The sequence below is a fragment of the Eucalyptus grandis genome, chromosome 6 (assembly GCF_016545825.1).
Source record: "Eucalyptus grandis isolate ANBG69807.140 chromosome 6, ASM1654582v1, whole genome shotgun sequence".
In the NCBI taxonomy this organism is placed as follows: domain Eukaryota; kingdom Viridiplantae; phylum Streptophyta; class Magnoliopsida; order Myrtales; family Myrtaceae; genus Eucalyptus; species Eucalyptus grandis.
The window spans coordinates 46,194,891-46,203,356 of record NC_052617.1 but is presented as its reverse complement, the minus strand read 5'-3'; the positions used below and the strand labels follow the sequence as shown (position 1 = coordinate 46,203,356).

The following is an 8,466-nucleotide window of genomic DNA, read 5'->3' as shown; positions in this document are numbered from 1 at the left end:
TTTGTATCTTCATTTTTTAATACCCTGGTAGATAAAATTGGATTGGATTGGATTTGTGAGTGAAATGGGCGAGATCTATTAGCATAATTTCCTTTTCTTTGAAAATTATATTCGAGCATGTTATCTCACGACTTATACGTGGAAGGTACTGCTTTACTCGCTTCTTTTACCGTTCTTATCTCCTATTGAGTCAAATGCGAGCATATTTTAATCAATTGAAAGCTTCTTACTTAAGTCCTGTTCTTGGAAACATGTGAGGGACAGGTTAAAACTATATGTTTACTCAATTGTTCATACCCACGATGTTTCTTGAATAAGTAATTTAGGATATTGGAGGATAGTGCGAGGAATTAAATTAAGTTTTGTATTTCCACGATCGTCCATTCACATGGGTCTCCAAAATAAGCAGTCGAAGGATAATTTGCAAGAAAGAAGCGATCGAAATCGTTAAAAGTAAGAGCTCTCCTTTACTTTACGCAATTGCATAAATTTAGTGAAGTAGGTGGATTTGTCCTTCGACTCCTTCCAAAGGAAAGAGTGCAAGAAAAGAAAATTCGATAGGTTATACATCTTTAAATATATATATTATTAATTACCATGAAGACGGTTGACCATAAACCGTTTCGCTTTCAATAAATGGTAATCAAACAAGCCAATCTTATTCCCCTAAATCTCTGACATGTTTCAAATTCCAAATGTAGCCTTCCAATTTCTTGAGTCATTTCTGTATGAATCCTAAAAATGCACATCCTCAATTCTAATGAAACTTCTGACCAAAAAAAAAAAAAAATCTGATGAAACTCTCCATGTGCATAAACATTACTTTATCTATAATTATGTGTTAGGTCCCAATTATGATAATGTTCGTTTAATAATATTAGTAAGCTTTGTCCCAATTATAAAGTATGTGGTCGACTAAGCAATGTTGATTCTACCATGAGAAATAACTCACAAGTGTACTTATCAAATCGGTCATAAATTTATTGTACATATATCAATTTAATCACAAAGTTTTCAATTTTGCCAACTTAACCCTAAATTTCTACGTAAAATTTCAATACAATCATTCCAGTCAATTTTTGCTAGAAATAGCCGACATGACAGTGTGTTATATAAGAAGCCAACAATGACTAGATTGTCACATTGAACTATAGTAAAATTATGTGTAAAGATTTGGGACTAAATTGATAAATCTGAAAAAAAAAATTATGATTAAATGAGCATATGTATAATTGATTTGGGACTAATCTGATAATTGTTCCCGCTAAGGACCATTTATATCAATGGATATATCAATGGATTCATTACGCGTTAGGCAACATCTTAAGAATTCATAGAAGTTTGTAGCTAAGTCACTGGTTGAAATATTATTTTTCCCTCTAGATTCGTCTTTAAGGCAGGCCATTTAGGACACGAATGATAATTATTTTGTTTCTAAATACAATTTTCAATCAGAAATGAATTTTTCTATTTCTATTCCCTTTAACGGATTTCTGAGCAAAAATGCGCGTTTTATAACCACTTGAAATTTTTGTTCCCAAAATAAAAATTTGTTTGATAGCAACACAATTTTTTTTTCCCAGCAAGCAGTGATAAGAGAGTAGGAGGCGACCAACGGGTGAATGGCAGAGGCAGCCGATGGACGGTGGCAACAACTTGCAGATGATGAGCGACAATGGATGGGCGGTCGGCTAATAGTAAAGGCGAGTAATGTGAATTGTTATTATTTTTTGCTTCTATTCCAAAAGTAAAAAAGTAGAAAATTTATATATTTTATTTTTGTTCTAAACCTATTTTTTAATTGAAAAATGAAATTTGCATTATTTTTGTTCCAAATTGGTTTCAGGGAACAAAAAAAATATAACTAATTAAAAAATAATAGTTATCATACGGGTCATTACTTTCCCAGAATTTAATCAGAAAGCAAGACAATAACAGGCTTAGTGATTATACACGTGCATGCATGGGGTTGCTTCCATCTTCTAGGGGACCCGTGAACAAGGAATAAGGTCGACCGTCTTATAACAGTGAAGAAGATTCACGTGACCGGAGCCAAACCCTCCGTGTCTCGATACTATGATGTATAATCTAATCGCCAGGAGCACGAGAATATATTCCCTCGATAAGGGGGAAGAGCATGTGGCTCCGTCCGTTTCAGCGCGAACGATCTTTTTAGTCTTGGTCCTTTTTAAATTACGTGCTGCACGATCTGCCCTTAAAGAAATGTTGGCTTCTGTCAGTTGAGTTCCCCCTGATGATTGCGTCGCCTCATCTCCTGTTGCCGAACCTTACGTGGTGTTAAGATAGCCCCGATTTAGAGGTATCGACTACTAAAAAATTTGAAGAGAATTAAGGGACAACGCAATATATAATAATTTAATATTGATTTTATCTAGGGTTAATACCACAAAAGGAAAATAAAAAAAGTATATCCACTATGATACATATCTCAAACTTTATTTGTATCACGAAAAACCCTAAACTTATTAATTATGACAAAAATTATCAATGTGATAAATATACCATAGATGGAACTCAAATAGAAAGTATATATAAGTTTAAGATTTTTTGTGATGCGGAAAAATTTAAGGTATTTGTGTTATAAGGAGTATAGTTTAAGGTTTTTTTTTTAGTTATAATATTTGTCCATTTATCTTATACTTTTGGAGATTTTATTAGGATCATTGTCTACGAAAGCTAATATGAGGGTTTAAATTCTCTGTATCCTATAAAAATGTTACCTAAAGAAAAAAAACTCACTTTTTTCTTCTCTCTTTTTCTTACCTCTTTATTTCCCTTTTTAGCGTCTTGACAGTTAGGGTCTTATCATCGCTAATATAAAAGTATCGCTTTTAACCTAAAAGCAAATCTAATGTAAAAGGCAAAAAAGCCCCTAAAAACAAATATTTGGCTTCATCTATAACAATCTCCCACTTGAAGACAAATATACACAAGTACCAAGCAACTTTGCATCCATCTTCTTCAAAAAAATAGTAGTTGAAAAACTCATGTCTTTGCGATACTCCTCGTCAATCAACATGGAGTAATACCAGTGGTAGTAGTACATAAAATATGCTTCTCTCTCTCTACTACCTTGGTTAATATGTCAACTAGATTCTTCAAGTTATCAATCTTCTGTAGCTTTAATTCGTTATCTTTCAATGCTGAGCTAATAAAATGATAACACTTCTTGATATGTCTAGTACTTAAGTGATAAACTGCATTTTTTGCTAAGTGCACTGCACTTTGACTATCATTTTACAGTGTACTGACTGGCTATTTTCGATGTTGTAACCATATGATTTCCTTGGAGGTTTCTGTGATTGTCACGTATTTTACCTTTGTTGTCGATAAAGCCATTACTTTTTATAGTTGAGATACCCAACTCACTGTTGTGCCTGCAATTGTAAAGACATATCTAGTGGTACTCTTACCACTATCTCGATCACCCGAATGATCTGCATCTACATAACCTTGTAACTCTAGAGATGTACCATCATAATAAAGTGAGTAATTGGAAGTACCTGCTAGATATCTCAATATCCATTTTATTGCATTTCAATGCTCTCTGCCTAGGTTCTGCATATATTAACTCACAACTCCCACTGCATATGCAATGTCTGGTCTCGTGCTCATCATGGCATACATCAAACTCCCTATTGCTAATGCATATGGAACTACCGCCATCTTATCTTTCAAAGTCTGAGTGCTCGGACACATATCATTGGAAAGTTTAAAATAACTCGCTAAAGGAGTTGCAACCGGTTTTGTCTTGTCCATGTTAAATCTCTTTAACACCTTGTTCACATAGTCTTCCTGCGACAACCATAATTTCTTATTTTTCCTGTTCCTGATGATTTTCATGCCTAAATATTCTTGGCCTCTCCCAAGTCTTTTATAGCAAACTGTGATGATAACAACTTCTTCACTTCTACAATTCTCTTCATATTAAAACTACCCACTAGCATTAGGGGTGAGCTGTTCCCGGTTCCGGTTCGGTTCCGTCTGAAACCTGGAACCTACTATTGAGTACAGGTTTCTCAATTTTTGGAACCTGGAACCTACCCTGTCACAGGTTCCGGGGTCGGTTCTAGGTTCCAACAGGTTCTTTTTTTTTTTTTTAGGCATCAAAATCAATAATCCATACTTGCAATTCAGAACTTCTCCAAAGCTGGAATAGCCCAAGTTGCTTAATACAACTATACATCCACCATCAAGCCTCTCATGAATACAAGAAACATCCACTTTCTTTACTTCCCCCGTTACCCCAAAAGCAACACCTTCAATAACTCCTCTTCGTAAAAAATAAAATAATCAACATTACTATAGCTGCTAAAGCAGAACGATGACAAGAGAAATGTGAACTGTTCGTTCAACTAATTCGAGATATCGACCAAGAGAGTAAGCATGTAAACCGTTACCTTGGCTGCAAGAAAGTTAGCACTTGTGACACTTACACCAACTTCATGCAAATGGCTACTATGCCCATGACAGCGCATACTAGAAATTGGGGGTCCAGGAGATAGTTTAGCCTCTATCATTAAACAAGTACCTCCAGCTGCTTCCATAGCTGTTTCCAAAGCTTTAGTGTCTGTTATTCTGTATCTTCCAACATAGTTAGGCTCATGTCCTACGAAGACATGCTTAGTATCATCAATTAAAGGTCTATTGTTGAAAATTGATTTTATAGAAACAAAAGCAGGCCACACAGACAAGACCTAACCACTTCTGAAATTGAGATCCAATCTGTGCAACGGACATAAAAACAAATGCTCAATTGCACCTCATGCAAACATTAGCAGAACATATACTTTCTTTGCCCTTTGTTTGGATAAATAAAAGTAAGTCGGCTACAAGGCATGAAGGGTGTTCAAACTCCTTTACAAAAAAAGGGCTCAATTTCAAGATGAAGCACTTGTACTAACAACCAATGAATTTACATCCACGTGCATATGTTTCCACTATACTCAAAGTGTAAAACTTTGGTTGATTTTCGGAACAAACAATACATATGGGGGATATCTTTAAAGTTGATATTCCTGCACATGCATTTCAATATAGGGTGAAGGAACCACCTTAAAGAGAGCATCATAATCTCAGGCATGCACTAATCACTTCACAAGCATGTGATGCACAATCAAGGGGGAAAAGATTACATATACCACCCCAGATATTGACAATATAAGTTTTGGTTGACAGGGAAGTTTTTAGTGTGCAAGCCATAGTTGTGGACACATCACGCCATTCTAATTATATATTAGCTATGTCTAATACAATTGATATTGCTAGACATAATAGCATGTACCATGCTTCTATAATAGTCAACAGAAAGGAAATCACACTGCAGCATACCAAGCGCATAAAAGGATGAATTTTGAAGGACTCACAGCACACACATTTCACTAACCTCTCTCCTTCAGGACTTTATCAATCTGCACGTGTGTCCCTGGAACAAGAACAAACCTGATCCCCAAGCCATGAAGGAGCGCAATATCCTGCACAAAGAATTGTATCTAGTTGTAATTACCAAAAGCCAACAATCAAGCACCCAAGCCCCATAGAGATATTATGCAATATGCATCCAAATTCAGCAGGTAAAATCGTGCAACCGCAGTTTTATTGTGATTCCAAGAAAAATTAATCCATTGAAGCCTGAAGAACGCGAATTTAATCACTTGGAGCATTCCACAACAAAATGGGTCCGCACTTTTGTTCTTCCTCACAGCATTAACATGCAACCAAACCACAAATCAAAAATGAAACAAAAGAAGCGAGGAAAAACCGACGCCTTGAGAACCGAATCCAAGTGCCGACTAGTGACGATTTCGCCGGAGACGACGATGACGAAAGTGCCGCCCCTGTGAGCTCTGAAATATGGCCACGCCTCGTGAAACCAATGCAAGAACTGCTCGTTCTTCTTCGAGCCGCCGCCGCCACCGCCGCTCCCCTCGTCACCCCCGCTCTCCTCCAGATCGCCAAAGGCGTAGCGCCTGAACCCGAGCCCCCTTGCGGCCTTAACCCCGAGCGCTCCGTCCTTCGCCGCCGCCAGAGGCGAGGAGCTTGAGAGTCGTGCCCTCGCTCATGGCGGCGAGGGGTGGCGCGATAGCTCATCGGGCTCAACAGCGAGACGGCTCGTCGAACGAGCAGTGGGTGGCGGCGGTGGTGGTTTAGTGGCCAAGAGATGGTGGTGAGTAGGGCGTGGGTGTGGTGGTGGGTGAAGCGGCGAGGGGTGGCGAAGAAGAAGAGAAGAAGGGGTGGGGTTTCGGCCGAGAGAAGGGGAAAGAGAAGAGGGGGAAGAAAAGAAAAAGGTTGGGGGGCAGGAAGTGACGTGTGAGGAGGAGAAAGGGAAGAAAAGAAAAAGAGAGAAAAGGGAAGGGAAAGGGGGAAGAAACGCAGGGGAAATCACGTGGGCGGAAGTGATTAGGTTTTTTTTTTTCTTTTAATTTTGATCGGTTCCGGTTCCTACGAGAATCGGAACCGGTCTCTTAAGAATCGAGAACCGAACCGGACCCTCCGGTGCAGTTCTCCAGTTCCCAGTTCTACCTGGGAACCATGCTCACCCCTAACTAGCACGCCATCCACATATAAAGAGAGAGATAAACAATGTCACCATGAGAAAATAAACACAGTGATCAGATTCACAGTGTGCAAATCCTTTTTCTTGTATGAAACCATAAAATTTTAGGTACTATTGCCTCAGAGCTTGTTTCAAGTCATACAAGCTTTTTTTCAAGCGACATACCATGTGCTCCTTACCTTTGACTTCAAAACGCTGTAGTTCTTCATCTAAGTCACCATGTAAAAACGTTGTTTTTACGTCTAATTACTCAAGATGAAGATCCTCCACTGCAATTATACTCAACCGAACTCTAATTGATGTCATTTTCACTACAGGTGAAAATATATCGGAGTAGTCGATTCCTTCTTTTTTAGAAAAGCCCTTGACTACAAGTCTTGTCTTGTATCTAATTCTACCATCTGCCTCATTCTTAATCCTATACACTCATTTGTTTAATAAAGCCTTTTTACTTGTGGGCAACTTGGTCAACTTCCTAGTTTTGTTCTGAAGTAACGAACTCATCTCATCTTTCATAGCACACTCTCACTACAAGTAAGATGTGTCTATCTTTGCCTCATCATAAGTCTCCTGTTCGCCTGAATCTGTATATAAGACATGGCTCAAAACTGATGGATCAAAAATTATCTTTGGCTTTCTCACACGTGGAGACCTTCTCAAGACAGGTACTCAGGGTCGTTCGTTTGCTCCAAATCACTACGTTCCTCTTGAATTACCTCTTTACTGATAATAGGCTCATCTTGAACCTCTCTTTCAAGTGCACTTTGATCTACTGGAAACATCTTCACGAGCATTGTGTCTAATTCAACATATTCTTGTTCTACTACCTTCTCATACTCTGTCTAACGATCCTTATACATCTTTTCTTCATGGAATATCACATTGTGACTGTGGATGACTTTGTTATTCTCATAATCACAAAGCCTATAGCCATACTCGTCGCCACCGTATCCAATAAAGACGCACTTCTGGGACTTAGCATCAAGCTTTTTTCTATCCTCCCTGTCAATCAAAGCATATGCAATACAATCAAATATCTTTAGATGTGAATAATTAATCTTTTTACCTGATCACCATTCTTGTGGTATTTCTCCATCCAACGCACTAGATGAACTTTTGTTAATAAGATAAATAGATCCATCAATTGTGGAAGCCCATAAGTGTAGCGGGAGACCCACATGTAGTCTCATGCATCTCGCACGTTCTAGAATAGTTGTGTTCATTCTTTCAGCTACACCGTTTTCTTAAGGAGTTCTAGGAACAATCTTTAACCCGTGTATGCCTTCTTGACTCAAATATTCTGCAAATTTCTTACTCGTGTATTCACCATTATCAGACTTTAGAGCTTTAATCTGACAACATGTCTCTTTTTCTATCATGGTTTTCCACATTCTGAACATCCCGAAAACTTCTGACTTTTTTCTAAGAGCATAGACCAAAATCTTCCTTGTTGCATCATTAATGAAGGTGACAAAATATCTATTACTGCCATAAGAGAGTTCCTAAGCAGGTCCTCATACATCAGTACGAATACCAACTCTAGCTTATGGTCTTTATTTTGTCGTCCATTCAATTGAAAACTAACAACATTTTGTTTTCCATAAATACAACTCTCACAAAAATCTAACTCAACTTTTTGCAAACTTGGAAGTAATTTTTTCGAGTGTAACTGCTTTACACATTTTTTCATCAAGATGTCCCAAACGATAATGCCAAAGAGTAAACAAATTACCTATAGCCTTTGTAGTTGCAACCATATCACTGATATTGTCTCCTTGAATAAGGTAAAATGTACTTGTACGCTTTCCCTTTGCTATACTCTTGCCTCTGAGATTATCTTTCACTCTCCGCATCCAATGATTATTACCAAACATTCTTGGTCAAATTTA

The 8,466-nt window shown here is 37.8% G+C and overlaps 1 long non-coding RNA gene across 1 annotated transcript; it reads right to left on the bottom strand.

Moving 5' to 3' along the window:
* Positions 1–4,133: 4,133 nt before the first annotated feature.
* On the bottom strand, positions 4,134–6,254 carry LOC108960450. The gene is made up of 3 exons (XR_001988257.2): positions 5,787–6,254; positions 5,408–5,495; positions 4,134–4,630 (listed from the first exon to the last, which is right to left on the bottom strand). It is a non-coding gene; the product is annotated as an uncharacterized LOC108960450 (long non-coding RNA).
* Positions 6,255–8,466: the final 2,212 nt, after the last annotated feature.